This window comes from Arvicanthis niloticus, chromosome 9 (genome assembly GCF_011762505.2).
Source record: "Arvicanthis niloticus isolate mArvNil1 chromosome 9, mArvNil1.pat.X, whole genome shotgun sequence".
NCBI classification, from domain to species: domain Eukaryota; kingdom Metazoa; phylum Chordata; class Mammalia; order Rodentia; family Muridae; genus Arvicanthis; species Arvicanthis niloticus.
In genome coordinates this window covers 58,233,327-58,253,317 of record NC_047666.1, presented here as the reverse complement: position 1 = coordinate 58,253,317, position 19,991 = coordinate 58,233,327, and positions in this window count along the sequence as shown.

Here is a 19,991-nt window from a genome sequence, read left to right as displayed (position 1 = left end):
CCCTGCCCACTGCTGACCTATTACAGTCTGGGCTTCAGTCTCTTCCTAGAAGGTGAGCTGACAAGTTGTTAGAACTATGGGAGAGCTCTGTCTGAGAGACAAGTTCCTTCTCGGGATAATGCCCTTTCCTTCTTTCAGCATGAGACTCCTAGGGACATTTCCGTTTCTTTAGGGCCCATTGTTTTAATAGTGTGATAGGCCAAGAGACATGTATCTGTTTAGAATACCTTCATTTCTACCAAGTCTGTTACATTAACATTTGGGAGGGAGATGTCGGGTAGATCTCTGTGAGTTCAAGGCTATCTTGGTCCACATTGTGAAGTCCAGGACACCCAGACCTATACAGTGAGTCTGTTTCAAAATAATGTGGAAATCATTAAGATACCTAACATCAGCCTCAGGCATGCATACACACACACAGACACACACAGACAGATACACAGACATACAGACACACACATGCACAGAAACACAGAGATGCACACGCACAGATATACATGCACAGACACACACAGTTTTTATACTCCAAAGTTTGGTGGGAACATAAACATAGGATAAATTCAACTGAGGAGAAAAGTACTGTGGGTGTGCACAGTACAATCAGCAGGTGACATAAGGTGTTCTGTGTGAGTTGAATCTTTTTTTTTTTAAAGATTTCATTTATATGAATACACTGTAGCTGTCTTCACACACACCAGAAGAGGGCATCAGATCCCATTACAAATGATTGTGAGCCACCGTGTGGTTGCTAGGAATTGAACTCAGGACCTCTGGAAGAGCAGGCAGTGCTCTTAACTACTGAGCCATCTCTCCAGCCCGTGAGCAGAATCTTAAAGCAAATTCACAATCAGACAGAGGTGTTAGAAACAGAGGAACAGCACACATACAGGTCTGGAAAACCAGAATGGGGGAGGGGGGTGCAAGCAGAGAAGACACTGTAACAGACAAGAAATTGTATAAACTCCATTTAATTCAATTATGAAAGGTTGATGGGCCAGGCAGTGGTGGCGCATGCCTTTAACGCCAGCACTTAAGAGGCAGAGGCAGGTGGATTTCTGAGTGTCCTGAGGCCAGCCTGGTCTACAGAGTGAGTTCCAGGAAACCAAAAAAAAAAAAAAAGAAGAAGAAGAAGAAAGGTTGATGGTGTGTGTGTGTGTGTGTGTGTGTGTGTGTGTGTGTGTGTGTGTGTTTGTGTCTTTTAAATTGTTTGTTACATTTTTCCAGCGTTCCTGTGTGGAAGTCAGAGGATACGTTTCTGAAATTGAGTAGCTCCTTCCTCTAAGTGGTCTCAGGCATTGAACTGAGATCATCAGACTAAACAGCAGACTCTTTACTTGACCATCCCAGTGGCCCATTTAAAGACAATTCAGTTAGAAAGGTTTCATTTTACTTAAAAATAGAGAGAAATAAATACAAAATAGGCATGGTACTGCATACCTGTAATTCCCCACATACTTGTGAGACTGAGGCCACATTGAGCCCATGAATTCAAGGACAGCCTTGGCAACATAAACTGTCTTGAGAGAACAAAAAGAAAGACTTCAGGGTAACATGGTGACTTAGGTACTGTTTTGTTTTGTTTTGTTTTGTTTTGTTTTCCTGTGGAGAGACATGACCAAGGCAACTCTCATAAAATTAAGTGCTTATCCAGGGGCTTTAGAGTTTTATCCAGTTTTAGAGGTTAGACCATTATTATCATAGTTAGGAGTATAGTGGCAGGCAGGCAGGCAGACATGGTGTTGGAGAAATAACTGAGAGTTCTACTGATCTGTAGGCAGCGGGGGAGAAAGGGAGAGGGAAGACAGAGAGAGAGAGAGAGAGAGACACTGAGTTGACGGGCTTCCTCCAACAAAACCATACCTCATCTGCTGATCCTTCTCAAATAGTGTCCACTCTCTGATAACTAACCATTCAAATATATGAAGCAACGGGGGCCATCATCATCCAAACTACCACAGATTGTGACCTTCTACAAACTTCTATGTGACCCAGAGAAGGCGTCAGCGTAAGAAAAACTAGGCGAGTATATTCCATAGAGATAAAGAGGCTTGTATCATAAAGGTATACAATATCTGAAATGTGCAGAGAAAGACGGGCTGTGTACAGAAAGGAAGGCTCCTGGGTGGGGAAAAGGGAAGCAAGGCAGGCCAAAAAGTAAGCAGTGCCCTCGTGAAAACAGACTGTGGGTCCCACCTCAGGGCAAGCCCACACCCTCACTAGCCTCAGAACCAATTGTGAGCTTTGGCTAGATAGATTCCCTTGGTGTAGGTGACAGAAGGAATCTTGCTATAGCATATACACACACACACTAATAACAACAACAACAACAATAATAATAATAACAAAATGTTGATATAATACTATCAAAGGTTGAGTGGGTCCCCCTTTGCTCCCCAAACCTTACAGCATCCCAAGCAAGGTCACTCAATTTATCATAGTTTAGAAGAATTTAAGAAGCCAGAAGCAAAGATGGAGAGACACCTTACCTGAAAGTGCCAGAAGGCAACATCATTCATCAATTTAAAGGCCGGGGCCCACTGGACTACCCACATCTAGAAACATGGAGTTGGATGCTGTGTAGGTGGAATGGTCAAGCTAGGAAGGAATTTTTTATGACAAGGAGCCTCATATATGGTGACTCCAAACCCTGTTGGCACAATGTTAAGAGGGTGGTTGTTTTTTGTCAACTTGATATAAACCTTGAAGAAGAGGAGCCTCAACCAAGAAAAACACCTCCATCAGATTGGCCTGTAGGCAAGTCTGTGGGCATTTTCTTGATTAATGATTCATGTGGTAGGGTACAGCCCACTGTGGGTGCTGCTACTCCTGGGCAGATGGTTCTGGGTTGTATAGGAAAGCAGATTGAGCAAATCACGAGAAGCAAGGCAGTAAGCAGAACCCTTCTACAACCTCTGCTTCACTTCCTACCTCCAGGTTCCTTGCTTGACTTCTTTTAATGCAGACTATGATGTCGAAATGGAAACTGAAATAAACTCAAAAGCTACTCTGGGTAGTGGTATTTTATCTCAGCAATAGAATGCTGTGGTGGTTTGAGTCGGTATGGTCCCCCCCAGACTCATGGGAGTGGTACTATTAGGAAGTTGTTGGAGAAAATGTGTTACTATGGGGGCAGGGCTTTGAGTTCTCCTATACTCAAGTGCCACCCAATGTAGAACACAGTCTCCTGCTACCTGCAGATCAAGATGTAGAACTCTCAGCTCCTTCTCTGCTCCATGTCTGCCTGCATGCTGCTATGTTTCCCCGCCATGATGATGATGGGCTGAACCTCTGAACCTGAAAGCCAGCCCCAAATTAAATGTTTTCTTTTGTAAGAGTTGCCTTGGTCATGTTGTGTCTTCACAGCAATGAAACCCTACCTAGGACAAAAGTTAACTAAGATAATTTGGATGTAAGAAATGTCATTTATGGAGTTGCTATGGCAATATAAAGATGGACTAATCTACGCAGATCCATCTTATACCTACTCAGACACAAAATGCCAATAAAGACTAGTCAACCTGCCAGCAAACCAGAAACTGACAGATCTCCCAGGAGGAAGGCTCTGACCATGGCTGACAAATGGATGACAAAGGACCGATGTCAGTAGCCTTAGAGGGCTATACATGGGTTCTGAGAAGAGTAGATACACACCATAGACTGGATTCTGTATGTATATCAATCATCCAAAATACTGTTACAGAATTGCAGCAGGAAACATTGTATCAATTTAGGTTTCAAGTTCAGGTTATTTGAACATCCTAGACATGAAAGAGTATCAGATGGACCCTATTGCATTTCCTTCTCAGGGCTTAGTAAATTAAAAAAATAAACACATGTTACAAGCAAGTGAAACTATTGATTTATTGTAAGAAGGGGAGAAACAGATGAGGATCTGGCTTTTCCGTGAGAGCACGCTCACATTCAACTTCAGAGACATAGTAAAGTTCTTCCACTCTTTGAAGTTATGTACAGAAAAGAGATGGGGGGAGGGCATTGGTAAAGCTACAGTTTTCCCTCAACCGCACCTCCACTTTCTTCTTTCCTGCCTCACAAAGTGGTCCCTTATCTTAGTTAAGATTATTATTACTGCAATGAAACACAATGACCAAAAACTGGTTGGGAAGAAAAGATTTATTTGGCTTACACTTTCACATTCATAGTCCCATCAGTGAAGAAAGTCAGGACATGGACTCAAATAGGACACCAACCTAAATGGAGCAAGCAGCTGATGCAGAGGCCGCGGAGGGATGCTGCTTACTCATTGCTCTCCATGGCTTGCTCTGCCTGCTTTCTTATGAAACCTAGAAGCATCAGCCTAGGGATGGCATCACCACAACAGGCTGGACCCTCCCCCATCAGTCACTAATTAAGGAAAATGTACTACAGGCTTGCCTACAGCCCAATCTTACAGAGGCATTTTCTCAGTTGGGGTTCTTGCCACTCAGAAGACTCTAGCCTGTGTCAAGCATGTGCCAGCACATGTCTGGCCCAGGGATACAAATGCAGGTGATGCAGAGAGGCAATTAGGAAATCAGAACTGTACATTTGAATCTTTAGTCAGAGTTCCTGAAGATGATATGGAGCAGTGATGTGGTAGAACATTTGGCTAACATGTGGTAAGGTAACGTGTGGTAAGGTCCTACCTTTGCTTTCTCAACATGAGAAAAAAAAAAAATCCCCAAAAGTCTAAACAGGTCAACTGTGACTTTATAATGTGTCCAGAAGTTGGGGCTAGCAGGAAATGCCATTATGGTGCCTACTGGTGGGGTAACCTCACTTTCTATGAATGGGATGGACCGAGGATTTGTAAGGCTGCTGGTACAGCAATGGCAGCAATCCAGACCAGCACAGGCACTGAGCCCAAGCTCCTTCCAAAGGCAGAGAAGGTTGGGTATGAATGAAAGAGAAAGGACAAAAGATAAAAGACAGCAATTGAGAGGCTGGAGAGATGGCTCAGCTGTGAAGAGCACTGGCTGCTCTCCCAGAGGACCCAAGTTTGTTCCAGTACCCATATGGCAGTCCACAACTGACTGCAACTACAGTTCCAGGGAAACAGATGCCTTCCTTTGTCCTCCAAGGGCATGAGGTATGCACATGGTATGGTGCACATACATATATGCAGGCATCCGCACATACTCATTAAGTAAAAATAAATTAATCTTTTTTTTAATGAAGGAATGGGTAAACGGGTTATGAGGGGAAAGGCTCAGCTTTGCAGAGACCTCCTGAAAGAGACTCAAACAAGACACAGTTTGGCTCTTTGCTTCATCATACTGGAAACCTCCACGAGTAAAGCTGTGTGTTTGCAGAAAGTTACCTCTGCTCCGAGGCCCTGACAAGATCGATCTGAAGCCTTGTATGACGGACCTCTCGCTGCATGGCATATTGTAAGTGTTAGAGCTCTGATGGGGAAAGAGATCCTGGCCATCAGGGGCCAAGGAATCCCACAAAGTTCCAGGGCACAAGAAACCTCCCACAAACAAGAGCTATCTTGGGAGAGAGAGACCCAGGAGGGTGGATGCCTCGACTGGGATGGGCAAGAAGCAGCCGAACACAGATGACAGGGTTTAGTCAGGGTTTCTTTGGGGAAGGGGGGGGGGGCAGAAGCTTTCCAGTGTGGGGATTGGTGGAACTTCAAGTCCTGAACTTGGGCTTTTTACTCTGTAGGACTGAGCTTAGCTGCCTACATCTGGAGGGGCTGGGTGTTGTGTGGACAGAGCCTGGCAGTTCGTACATGGATATAATGTATTTGAGTTATTTTCACGCTCACCCCACTCCCCTCTCTTGCTGAATCCCTTTTTCTTTCTCTCTTTATTCTTCCTTTCTTTTTTTCTTCCTTTCTCTCTCTCTCTCTTCTCTCTCTCTCTTTCTGTCTTTCTTTCTTTTCTTTCTTTCTTTCTTTCTTTCTTTCTTTCTTTTTTTTTTTTTTGAGACAGGGTTTCTCTGTGTAGCTCTGGCTGTCCTGGAACTCACTCTGTAAACCAGGCTGGCCTCGAACTCAGAAATTCGCCTGCCTCTGCCTCCCAAGTGCTGGGATTAAAGGCGTGTGCCACCACTGCCAGGCACTCTTTCTTTCTCTCTCTCTCTCTCTCTCTCTCTCTCTCTCTCTCTCTCTCTCTTGCTTTTTTTGTGTCTTTTCAAGACAGGGTTTTCTGTGTAGCCCAGGCTGGCCTGGAGCTCACAGAGTTCTGCCTGCCTCTGCCTCCTGAGCACTGCTAGTAAAGGCATGCACCACTGCTTGGCCTTTTAAAAATATTATTAGATTTATTTGTCTTACACCATGTATGAGTGTTTGCCTGCATTTGTGTCTGAGCACAGAATCTCCTAGAACTGGAGTGTGGCTGCGAACCACCTTGTTGGTGTCTGGGACTTGAACCCAGAGTCTCTGCAAGAGCAATCAGTACTCTTAACCACTGAGCCATCTCTCTAGGACCCCTCCCCCCTTTTTTGTTTCCAAGTAGTCCCCATTCTACTTTGATATCTTTTTGTTTGGATTGGTTTTCTGGCTTTTTTTGGGGGGGGGGGAGGGGGAGGTTGTTTTGTTTTGTGTTTTTTTGAGACAAAGTTTCATTACATAACTCAGGCTGACCTCAAGCTCAGAGATAACTGCCTATGTCTGCCTCCCAAGTACTGGTATTAAAGATAGACAGCACCACGCGGGACCTTTCCTTTGGGTGACCCACTGAGTTTAATTAGGGTAGTTTGCATGAGCACAGGTTGGGTTATTTCCTGTAACAGAGGTGACTTAGCAATGCCTGCACCACTAAAGGAAATACTCTTTTATCCACAGTAAGCATTAACTACCAAGAGGAATAGGGTCTCCTGAGCCCCTCCCCGATCCAGTCCCTCCATCCAGGATGGAATACTGCCAGCCTCATCTTGGGCAGGCTCTGTGCAGGCCACCACAGCTGTTATGAGTCTGTGAGTGCAATAGCCTGGCCCTGTCTAGAACAGCTTTTCACAAAGCTCCTGACCACCCTTTGGCTCTCACATCTGTCTTCTGAGATGTCCTCCAGGGCTCAGAGTGGGTGACATAGATGTCTTACTTAAGCAAAACTGTCAGCGGTCACTTACTCATTTGTGAGTCTCTGCATTGGCTGTTGTCCTCTGCAAACACAAGCTTCTCTCAACGCAGCTCGAGGGCAGAATTCATTTAATTTAAGCATAAACGTGTAGGAGACAGTTTAGCTACATATCCATGCAGCAAAGCATCAGTAGTACAGGCTCCTTTAGAAACCTGGCCACTGGCTTCTGACCATATTTATGGTACCAGGCACATAGCCACTCTTGTGGAGTGGGCCTCAAGTCCAATCAGAACACATCCAGGTATGGCCACTCGTGTGCCAGTGGACTCATCTAGCCTGGCACACCAGGATTTCAGCATGAGGGACCACAGCAGGGAAAGGCTGTTGTTGGCCTTCTTCCCTCAGCTGCCTGCACAGCATCCTTTGACACCATGAACACTAGCTGGAAAGGGGGAGCTTCCAGCAAAGCTCCAGCTTGATTTATTTGTGTTCTATAACCACAGTGTTTGGTGTCTTCTGAAATAGGGTCTTACAGTCTACATTTGATGGGCGACCAAGATTAACAGTAGTAGCATATATTGTTTGGTTATAATGTGATTTTCTTGGCTTGCCAGCTCCCAAATACCCACACAGAGACCTTTTATTAATATGGATGCTTTAGGCCTTAACTCAGACTTGTTTCCAACTAACTCTTATAACTTAAACAAATCCATTTATATTAATATATATATTGCCATGTGACCTGTTACCTTCTGAGTCCTGGCACTTGCTTCTTCCTCTGTGTCTGGCTACCGAATCTTCCTGCGCCTGATTCTTTCCCAGAGTTCCCATCTTTGTTCAATGTCCCACCTATCCCCTCCTGCTTTGCTATAGGCCATTCAGCTCCTTATTAAACCAATCAGATGGCGTTGAACGGAGTGTTTACAAGCCCCCGTTCTTCGAAGGAGAACTAGGGCCAGGCTTGTGCTAAGAAAGTACTGTACTACTGGGCCACACCCCACCAGGAACAGGATTTACTGAGTTGGATTGGTAGCCAGTAAAGTCTGTCTGTGATCGCAACAACTTGAGGTTGGCTTTATCTAGCTCACTGGCTTCCTGAGTAAGGAGGGCACAAGGCCAAAATGAGTCCAGAGGAGATCAGATGTGTGGGGCACCAGGAGAAAGGATAGAACTGGAGGGAGGAGTTGGCTGCCATTTGAAAGGAGGCCCTGCAAAGAAAATGTTTTAAAAGTGTTAAATCTCGATATGAAAACATTGTTTTACAGACAAAAACTGAAATTTTCTACTTCTTGACTGGTGTCTTAGTTTTAAATTAGTCCCATACACAGTAACTGCGAGTACACCCTGGACTTCAGGAGCCATTACTTAATCACCTGATACCTGAGTGATATCATAGCATAGCCATGCAATTGTGGATAGGCTATTCCTCACTTTGGAGATGGTATTGTGTCTTGGGATGACCAGCACATGTAAGACTGGATGGGTGAGACTGGCTTGAGAAACACAAAAGCCTTGCCTCAGTGGCCTTCAGTGCCTCAGTGGCCTTCAGGGACCTTGATCTTCCAGTAGTATCTATGATTTTCTTCATGTGCTGACTTTCTTGGGATCTTGTCTTCTTTGCATCTTGGCTGGCATAGTCTCTCTCTCTCTCTCTCTCTCTCTCTCTCTCTCTCTCTCTCTCTCTGTCTCTGTCTCCCTCTGTCTCTCTCTTTCTCTCTCTCCCTCCCTCCCTTCCTCTCTCCTTTGTTCTTAAAAGTGTGTCAGATATTCCTTTGCATAAGGACCTGAATTCAATCCCCAGCACTGAAAAAAAAAAAAAAAAGTGCTGCTGGGCCCCTGAGGCTGGGATCTAGTTCAGGGTATAGCACTTGTCTAGGCTCTTAGCTCATCTCCAGCAAAACAGACATACCACACATACACACACACACACACACACGTTATATTTTATTCATGTGTTAATAGACCTAATTAAAACTAGATACTAGGTTATTATGGTGTAGGAATTTTGTGTGGATGACTAAGTATATATTTTTGTTTGGCTAAATATATGTTCTATTATGTTTGATAATTCAGCTCATTAGTCGCTATGTTTTAGGCAACATTCACATTTAGTTGTAGTGAACAAGACAGTGAGTGGTCCAGTATACATTTTTGCCCAGTACCCTTGAGTCCGTGACTTCCTTCTGCCATGGTTAGCTGAACTGATCATGTCCTAGTGTTGTCTGTTGGTCTTGTGTTGGCTTTGTGATATTCTGTTTCACTTTAGACTTCTCATTGTCACATCCACCAATCACTCAGCATTCAGCAGTAGAAGTGCCAATCTTAAATTACTACAACTTTAATATGACTGTGCTGATTGTCTCAGAGCCTTTTAATTGTCAACCCTACCTTGACATTTGGAAAGACAATTAAATATTAAATGCGGGACCCAGAATCTGAATGAGCCTGTATGATCACATAATCGTTTTTATAAGATTTCATTTGGCTTCAGGCTCCACAATCAGTCTAGACTGATCTGTCTGGAGCACTTTTACTTAGATTAGAGTGCTGGCCCCTCCAGCCCTGCATCTGTTGTGTTACTTCCCAGACCAGCTCCTGATAGCTTCTGCGGGAAAGAGCTCTGTTCTCTGTGATAACAACCACACTCTCTTTCTTAGTTTATGTCAAAGCAATAAACTTCTTCCCTTGGGGGGGGGTGGGGGGTGGGGAAACGGTGTGAAACTCTCCTTTTGCTAGACTGACTCTTCTTGTTTCCCAAAGCACATTTTGTTCTCATCTGTGAAATTCTGTGTTTCAGCCAAAGGCAGCCTGCCCAGTTGTCTCTCAGACACCCTGGCTGTTCTCCACTGCAGGTTACTCACCTGGTCCCCAGTCCTCACCTCCCAAGCCCCGGCTCCTTGAGACTGTTGCTAGTGCCATGTGGGTATGGATGTGAACTCTGGCTCTGCCTGCATCCTAGACTGCTCCCTGGCCACAGCCTAACATTTCTTGTACCTCCCCACTCCTTGCTTCTCACTCCTTTTCTAGTGTCGATGACATTTGAAAAAATGTATTCCTTATGTGTGTGTGTGCCTGCATGTGTGTATATTCCCATATATGTCTGATGTCTTCAGAGGTCAGAAGAGAACTGGAACTGGAGTTATGGATGGTTGTGAGCCACCATGTGGGTGTTGGGAACTAAACTTGGATCCTCTGTAAGAACAGGAAATGCTGTGGAGCCATCATAACTTTCATTTAAAAACAAATATTCTTTTTAAAAAAGATTTATTTATTTTATGTATTTGAATGCACTGTACCTGTCTTCAGACACACCAGAAGAGGGCATCGGATCCCATTACAGATGGTTGTGAGCCACCATGTGGTTGCTGGGAATTGAACTCAGGACCTCTTGAAGAGCAATCAGTGCTCTTAACCACTGAGCCATCTCTCCAGTCCCCTCAAAACAAATATTCTCATTTTTCTCTTCCTCCTCTCTCTGTATGATATACATGTATGAGAAAATACAGATATACATGTGCATGTGTGCATGCAGAGAACAAATTTTGGGGTTTGGTTCTATGGACTGTGGGTTCTGCAGATTAAAATCAAGTCATCGGGCTTCAGAGGCAAGTGCTTCTATACACTGAGCCAATACACACACACACACACACACACACACACACACAAATGAGTTAGTCATCTTTCTGTCACTATTGCAAATGTCTGAAGTAATCAACCTACAAAGAAAAATGTTTGGTCAGGGCCACTGATTTTGGAGATTCCAGTCTATTGTCTGTTTTACAGCTTGGGATGTGTGGCAAGACAGTACATCATGGCAGCATCTCAAGTCAGCTGGGCATGGTGTCACACACCTGTAATTCCTAGAGGCAGCAGGGTCAGAGTACAAGTCCAGCTTCGGCTACATAGTGGGTTTGAGACCATCTGGGGTGATAGCCTGAAACTTCAGAGCAACCAAGCAGGCAACCCATGTGAGAAAAGCAATGCAGGGATTGACCTGTCATTTTTGTGATCATTTTACGTTCTCTGAAGGAGTGGTCAGAAACAGAGGCATACACCTATAATCCCTGTTATGGGAGACAGAGACAGGAGGATTTCTGCAAGTTTGAAGCCAGTATGGGCTGTATAGTAAGTGTTAAGTGCTAGAAATACATAGAAAGATTCTGTTTTGTTTTTTAAAGACAGGGGATGATAGAGTACAGGGGGCCAGCATATGTATCTCTTGTTACCCTGCCCTGTCAGCCCTCCGAGTGTAAGACACCAGGAAGAATGGCAGAATCCTCAAGATAAAATGGTCTTGGCTGCTCCAAGCCCTAGAATGGTTCTTAACCTGTGGGTAATTACCATCTTGACAAACCTCTATCTCCAAAACTGTTTGCCTTACGATTTGTAACAGTAGCAAATTGACAGTTATAAAGTAGCAACAAAAATAAATTTGTGGTGGTGGTGGTGGGGTGTCACCACAACAGGAGAAACTGTATTAGAGGGTTATAACACTAGGAAGGTCGAAAAGTGCTGTTAAGTATTACGATAAAGTCAGACCTCCATTTCCTCTGGGAGATCTGCTTATCCCCAACACCTACTGAGTACCTTCCACTGCCATTGACATCACACACTGCACACACACACACACACACACACACACACACACACACAAAAACACACACACAGTGTATGCAGCATATGAATGGTGGAACCAAAATGGCAGCAAAAGCCACCTCCTGCCTCCATACCTTAGCTAGATGACAATGTCCTGTTTCAACTGGGACTTGCAAACTGACTTTATGTTGAATTTCCAGGACTGGGATGTGCTCAATGATAGAGCTCTTGCCTGGCGTGTAGGAGGCCATGAATTCCATCCCTGTACTTCAGAACAACACCACAAACCTTGTCAAACCTGACGTTTTCACTCAGCATCTTACTGTTTCCCTAGGAATGAAATCGCAGCCTCTGCCTCTTGTCTTGACAGGGTGAGGAATTTTGTCTCATCATTCTCTTGTCTCTCTTGACAAGGCTTTAGTGGGATTTACTGCCTGCAGAGGGCGTAGGGAGTCAGAGAGCATCGTCCTCTAATTTTTCCCTCTCCAAAGCCAAACTAAATTCCAAAAAACCACATACAGTGGGGATTTTTGTTTTCCTTCTTCCATCCCCAGTCCTGGTGCCGACAGAGCTCAAAGAGCAGTCTGTTCTGGGGAAAAGCCGGAGTCTGCCTCTCTCCCAAACCAGCCCTGATCAAATCCCAAGCAACCGGTCCTTAGATAACATGGCTGAGAAACCCTAAACCAGCAACTCCGACTTGCATCAGTGCCCAGCATCGCTGTCTGGAAATTGAGACCCGCCACTGAGATGCCGCAGTGATTGCGTGTTAAGTGGCACGACTGGGCTCTCTTACTGGGTTTACAGCCTGGACCAGTGGATCTAGACAAAGAAGGTTTTCAGAAAGTCTGTCCAGGGCTTGAGCGCTGGTGCTGTTTTGTGGTGCATGTACTGGGCCTTAGGACCATTGTTCTTCCCCCGCAAAGCAGAAGGTAGGTTAATGTAGCCTTGAGGGAGCCATTTGTTCAAGGTGCCTACAGTGACCCTGGCAGATGAGTGGGTGCAATTGTGCAGGCCAGTAAAAGAGAAGCAGAAATGGGGTGTGGTTGTGTTCTTTTCCTTCTTCATTTTCTTTTTGTCCATTCTGAAGTTTGAGTCCAGAGCTTTGACCATTAATTAGTGAGGCAAGTGCTCTGCCACTGAGCTACAGTTTCCAGCTGGACCATTTCTGCTTTACTAGAGGAAAACATCCTTAGATGAGTGGACTGTGGCAGAGACAGGGACTTATATAATACAGATTAAGTGTAGTTTCCTTTATTACAGAGTGTTTACTGATGCCAGGCAGAGTTGGCACAGGTCTTTAATTACAGCAGAAGCAGGCAGATCTCTGAGTTCGAAGTCAGACTGATCTACAGAGTGAGTTCCAAGACAGCTGGCTAGGGCTGTCTGTCTGGAGAGATTTAAAATTAAAAAAAAAAATGTATTGAATGATTTCTCAGCTGCATGCTACAGAGTCATGCATATCACAGGAAGTAGAAAACACAGTCAGAAGCCAGCATGGTGGCCCATGCTCATAACCCCAGCATTTGGAAAGTTGAGGCAGGAGGATTGATGAGCATTAAACTCCAGATATTTACACAGTGAGTTCCAGACCATCTGGGGCTAAGAGAAAGTTCTGTGTCAAACTAAACAAAACCAGAATAAAAAGATGTACTCAGGTCTAAAAGCTTAGATCAGAGACAAAATATTTGCCTAGTATATGTGAGGACCCTTAAAGAGATTTTTTTTCTTCAAGATAAAACAATAAATAGGAGCTGGCAGTGGTGGTAAATACCTGTAATCCCAGCAACACTTGGGAGGCAGAGGCAGGCAGATCTCTGAGTGTGAGACCAGCCTGGTCTATAGAGAAAGTTCCAGGACAGCCAGGGCTGAAACCCTGTCTTGTAAAAAGAAAGAAAGAAAGAAAGAAAGAAAGAAAGAAAGAAAGAAAGAAAGAAAGAGAGAAAGAAAGAAAGGAGGAAAGGAGGAAAGAAAGAGAGAGAGAGAGAAAGAGAGAAAGAGAGAGAAAGAAAAAAGGAAAAGAGACGAGAAACAAAATCCCAAAAAGAATAGAGATGGGAAACATCAGAAACCCAGGGTCCAACAGCCTATTCTGAAAATGCTGGGAACATCCTCAGAGATGCAGAAGGTGGTGCCAGAGAGCTGAAGTGTGCAGAAGAGCTGCTTCTGGATCCTTGATCTGTACAGCTTCCTAAGAGGGAGTGCAAACTTATGTGTATGCGCAAATTTACAAGAACCATACCTGTGAAATACATCCTTGCAGGATAAGAAGAAAGTGCCAAGTCCTCATTGGTGGCCGTGACTGCCGAGAGGAATGTCAAACCACAGAGCTGGGAAGCTGGCAAGGTTTTGCTTAGAGTAATTTGCCACATCTTCCTTTTCAGCTTCAGGATTCCCTATCATCATCTCTAGTATCAGATGGCTCACAACCATCTGTAATGGGATCCGATACATTCTTCTGGTGTGTGTCTGAAGACAGCTATAGTGTACCCATATAAATTAAAATAAATAAATAATACTTTAAAAAATGAAGAAGAACTCCCTGCACCTGCCAGCATGCACACAGTTTCATACCCAGGGCTTTAAACAGGCTAGATTAGTGCTCACACTGGGCATCACCTGCAAACCCTGGAGTGGGGTTTAATGACAGAAACAGGAAGTAGAGCTCCACTGGGAAGCTCATTTGACTTTTGTTTCAGCAACAACTAAAGAGAAACCAGGAGGGTTTTTTTTTTTTTCCTGCCCTAGGTGATAAGATAAACTTTCAACTGTAATAAATAAATAAATAAATAAATAAATAAATAAATAAATATCAAACGGACTTTTCTGGAGCCTGGGAGTGTAGCTCAGAGTTGCTTGCCATGCAAGACCTAAAAACTTGATTTCAATATCCTAAAAAGATAGGGGGAGGGGGTAAGGGGAGGGGGAGGGAGAGGACAAAGAGAAGGAGGAAGAAGAGTGCTTTTTCCTATGGGCTTCCTAGCAACAAAGGAAACTTCAGGGGAGGAAAATAATTGATATTATTCTGATGAAAAGCCTGGGCAAATAAAACTACTTCTCCACCACCATCCCCGTAAATGTCTGTTAAATTCCTGGAGAATCCCTTACGCTGATTGAAGAGAGGTTGAATGATTTGGAGGCAGGAATTAGGACATGTTTCAGGGACTAGAATGTTCTCCTAGCAGGCATGAAGCCCTAGTTTTGGTTCCAAGCAGCCCATAAACCAGCCATGGTGGCATAATTGGGTCAAACTTGGTCAACTGAAAGAGAAAATGTGTGGGCATGTAGCTCAATGGTAAAATACTTGTCATGTGTGAGGCTCTGAGTTTGATCCGAGGTGCACAAGCAAGACCGCCAGTGGCTGAGGCAGGAAGATTTTCAGCCAGTCTGTTACATAGCGAGCCCCATTTCAAAACACAGGGCCTAAACTGGGCACAGTGGTACACACCTGTATCTTAGTACTTGGGAGGTGAAGGCAGAAGGATCAAATGGTCAAGGTCATCCTGGTATAGAAAGGGAGTTTGAGACAGCTTGGGCTACCTGGAGTTTGAGACAGCTTGGGCTACATGAAATCCTGTCTAAAAACTAACGGGCGTGTAAGGTACACTCTCACTTTGAACTGAAAGGGAAAGTATGTCCCAGCAGTGGGTTGCCAATGAAAACTTCAAAGCATACACTTCTGCTCTGGGGAGACCCCTTTCCTGTTCCCTAGATACTGTGCCAAAAACTGGGGCAGGGGTTAGGATAAAGTCATGATCTCTGAGTGTGTGAATTTCTGAGGAGTTTCCCTAACCCATAGGCTTTATTTTGACCCAAGCATAACATTATCATCCTTTCTCCCTTTCTTTTGTTCTTATTTTTGTTTTAGAATATACTTATGTACTTATTGTTTTTGTTTTGTTGTTTGTTTTTGAGACAGGGTCTCACTATGTAGTCCTAGTTGGCTTGGAACTCACTAAGTAGACTAGGTTGGCTTTGAACTCAGAGTTCTGCCTGTCCTTGTCTCCAGAGAGCTAGGATTAAAAGCTAAACTGCCATCATGCTCAAACATCCTTATGCTCTTTATAGCTTAATCTTGAACTTTATTTTTTAGCATTGGGGATTGAATCGTGGGTCCTATGACTAATACATGCTAGGCAAATCTTCTATCTTCAGTTCTTTTCTTCATAAAAAAATAAAAATAAAATAAAAGAGTTAGGGTATTGCTAAGTTTGCTGAGGCTGCCTTTGAACTCAGTCTGTAGCCCAGACAGGCCTTGAACTTGACATTCTTCTGTTGTAGCCTCCTCCCTATCTGGTATCACAGGCCTGCACCATTAGACCTGTTAATCTTGCCCATATTCTTCCATGGAAATGGTAAATATTCATCATTTTTCCTGTCTAGTATGACAAACTGTGTAAGGTCACAGACACAGGGCTTCGGCAGAGCTCCTGATGTTTAATTCATCCAGATGGACGGGCCTGCCTGACCATACGGGAAAGGAAGAGAAGCAACCAAGAAGGAGGGTTCAATCCTGGTGCCCTGCTGTGTACCTATAGTGCCAGCTAAGGGGAGGCTAGGCAGGAGGATCCTTTGAGCCCAGCCTGGGTGACACACTGATACCCAGCTGTTCCTGGGAATGACCCCAGAGAAGCAAACTCTAGAATTATTTGTAGATAAAGGACTCAGGGAAACAGGGACGGAAATAAAGATGTCCTCACTAAAGAATTGACTGGTGGTACTGATGAGGCCAGGGAGAGGAAAGATGAGACGAAGAACATGTCTGATTGAGTTGCAAATGCGCCGCAAGAGAGATCAGAGTTTCCAGGGTGAGTTTGTTTCTCCAGGGGAACTTCCAGGAAAGCAGCCTGTGCCAAGGAGGGAAAAGTCACTGGATCTTAGGGCTTGGGATGCGGCTCAGTGTAAAGCATTTGCAAAGTTCTGGGTTCTGTCCCCAGAACTACAAAAAAAGAAATGTACACAGGACCTGAAATTAGAGCTCCTGGGTTAGAGTCTCTTTCATGATACATATGGAGGAGGAAATGGAGCTTGGTGCCCTGGTCTGATCCTCATCTCTAGTACTGGGGGAAAAACAAATCTTGCTTAAGACTCAAGAGTGCCTAAACAACATTTAATATTTAATATCTCAGCCTATTTCTTTTATCTGCAAAATTAACCAGTGAAACCTATTGCTTCTGTATAAATGACCTTGTATGAATTGAGAGACCAAAAATAAAGCTTTGCCAAGATGAACAGCAAAGTCACTTATTTACTTACTTGATTGATTTATTTATTTTGGGTGATGAGGACTTGATATAGGCTCTTGTTATATAGCCCAGGCTGGCTTCAAATTCACTATGTAACCTAGGATGACTTTCAGTTTCTGGTTCTCCTACCTCCACTCCTGGAGTGCTGGAATTGAAGGTTAGTTTTGTGTGGTATTGGAGTCTCTGTGAAAGCATTCAACCAAATGAGCTATAGCTCTAGCCTGGTGCTTAGTGTTTCTCTATGTAGTAGAATAATAATTGTTCTTCACGGGCTAGAGAGATGGCTCTGTGGTTAAGAGTACTGGTTGTTTTTCCAGGGGACCTTAGTTCAATTCCCAGCATCTACATGGTGGGTAACAACCGTCTGTAATTCCAGGTTGCCCTCTTCTGACCTCTGAGGTAGACACATGGTATACACACATGCAGGCAAAACTCACATATACATAAAGTAAAAGAAGTCTTAAAAATGTATATTTTTTAAAAGAATTGTTCTGCATAAAACATTGCTTCCTTTTTTTTTTTTTTCAAAGAATTAGTGATTTAGGGCTGGAGAGATGGCTCAGAGGTTAAGAGCATTGGCTGTTCTTCCAGAGATCCTGGGTTCAATTCCCAGCAACCACAGAGTGGCTCAGAACCATCTGTAATGAGATCTAGTGTTCTCTTCTGGCATGCAGCTGTACATGCAGGCAAACTGCTGTCTACACAAATCTTTAAAAAAAAAAAAAAAAAGAATTGTTTTCTTAAAGTTTAGTATGCCAAATGATGAGTTTTCTTATGGTAGTTTTATACGCGCACGCATGCGCACACGTACACTCGCACACTTCATTATGTTTGTTCTTGTTCCGCCCTCTCCCACACAAACTTTCTGTCACTTCTTACCCCTGTTACTGACCCTCTTCCTCCCTTAGTTTCATGTAATATGTACTCCATCACCTTCTTTTTCCTCTTCTTCTTCTCTTAAGGATTGTTTTGGAGGTGTGAGGGGGAGTATACATGCGTGTGCACTCACCTGCACTGGGAATCAAAACCAAGACTTTATGTATGCTAAACACCCCCACCACCACCACTGAGATATACCCCAGCTCACTCTTCCCTTCTGTAGTCCCTATCTCTAGAGTCCTTTTGTCTCCTTTTGGTTTTTGTTTGTTTGTTTTTTGAGACAGGGTTTCTGTGTATAGCCCTGGCTGTCCTAGAACCCACTCTGTAGACCAGGCTGGCCTCGAACTCAAAAATCCTCCTACCTCTGCCTCCTAAGTGCTGGGATTAAAGGCGTGTGCCACCACTGCCCAGCAAAGATTTATTTATTTATTTTATGTGAGTACACTGTCGCTGTCTTCAGACCCCAGAAGAGGGCATCAGACCCCATTGCAGATGGTTGTGAGCCACCATGTGGTTGCTGGGAATTGAACTCAGGACCTCTGGGTGAGCAGTCAGTGCTCTTAACTGCTGAGCCATCTCTCCAGCCTCTTGGCTGACTTTAAAAAGCTTGCCTTGACCTTTCTTTCAAAGCTTCTATAATCAGAAAAGAAGACCTTTTATGTGGCATGGCTTGCGTTGATGCTAAGATCCTTGCCAAGTTAAATCCCAGAGAAAGCTCTTTCCAACTGGCATCACAGGTAATAGGATATAAATTATTGTTCCTTTCGTGTGCAGCCTCTGCATTGTGACTCTTGGTATGGTATGGTATGGTATGGTATGGTATGGTATGGTATGGTATGGTATGGTATAGGCGCAGTGTCAGAAGGTAAAAAGTCACTGAAAGACATCAGAAGAATTAGTGATATGCAGTTAAGTTGACACAACAACAGAAAGACATGATAAACAATATATTCAGCCAGGCTATGGTGGCTCGTAAGGCCTTGGGTTCAATCTCTAACACTTCAAAAAATAATTTTTTAAAAAGGGGTTTAGAGCAAGCAGGGCATTACGGAGGCATATGCTGGAGGAAAGTAGACAGAAGACAGGAGAGGGGAACCATGAGAATTTCCTGGCCTCTTCCACTTACACCTCTATCTTTAGCAAGAAGTTATAAGAACGGAACATGGGGCCAAAGTGTGGCTCAGTGGTATAGCTTGTGTTCAGCAAGCACGAGACCTGAGCCCAATTCTTAGCAAGGAAGCAAAGCCGAGCAGAAGTGAGACAGGCGGGTGCAAGGTTGAGAGATGCAAGGTGATTTCATTCTTCTTCTGCATTTCTTGGCAACTTACTGCTTGGCCAGAAATTTGACCGTTCAAGTGTCTGATTTCTTTTTCTATGAAATATCTTTTCTCCTCAATGAGACGGCATGCTCGCAGTTTCCTATCTCTCCCAGTTCCCACATACAGGCACTTCAAGCATTTGGCTTGCTTTCAGGAGAAAAGCATAGTAGAGAACTGGCTACTGCCCATTTCCATGACAAAATGCTACAAGTGACTCAGCCTAACACTCAACAGTGTTGCTACCAATAAAGCAGAGAGACTTTATAGGGGCCCCGGTCCCTTCCCTCCAGATTCAGGCCAACTGGAACATGCTGCCCTCTTACCTCGGACTTTTGGAAAACAAACAAACATAATTATCCAAAGCTTCCCGATGTGTGGCTTTAGAACACCACACAGACACTTCCTGGGGACTTCTGTCAGAGAACTACCCTCTGCATTCACCTGCTGAAGAACTAGTGAGGAAAATAGACTTAGTCCTCCTACAATATTTGCATGATACGCGCTTGATTTTAATATTTCCTGGAGCGCACTGGGTCCTTCCACTTTTCCTTTTCTTCCTCCTGTTCTCTCTCTCTCTCTCTCTCTCTCTCTCTCTCTCTCTCTCTCTCTCTCTTTGTGGGAGGGAAGGGTTGCATTTTTATGTGTCTTAGGCTGGTCTCAAATTCAATTATGTAGCTGACTGAAGTTCAGGTCCTTCTTGCTTTTACCCCTGGGATCACAGGAGTGTGTCACCATGCCCAGCTCTCTCCACATTCTTCTGAGAGTGGAAAACTGAACCTGCTGGGAGACCTCTGACAATTCACTCTGCCCTTCTGGGTTTTTAGCTATCTCATTTAAATCAGATAATACTGCCTAAAGTGACAGCACTGGAATGTGGAGGATCTGAAGGACCCTTTCAACCCTAAGCAACTTGTCTTTCTCCAGTCTCT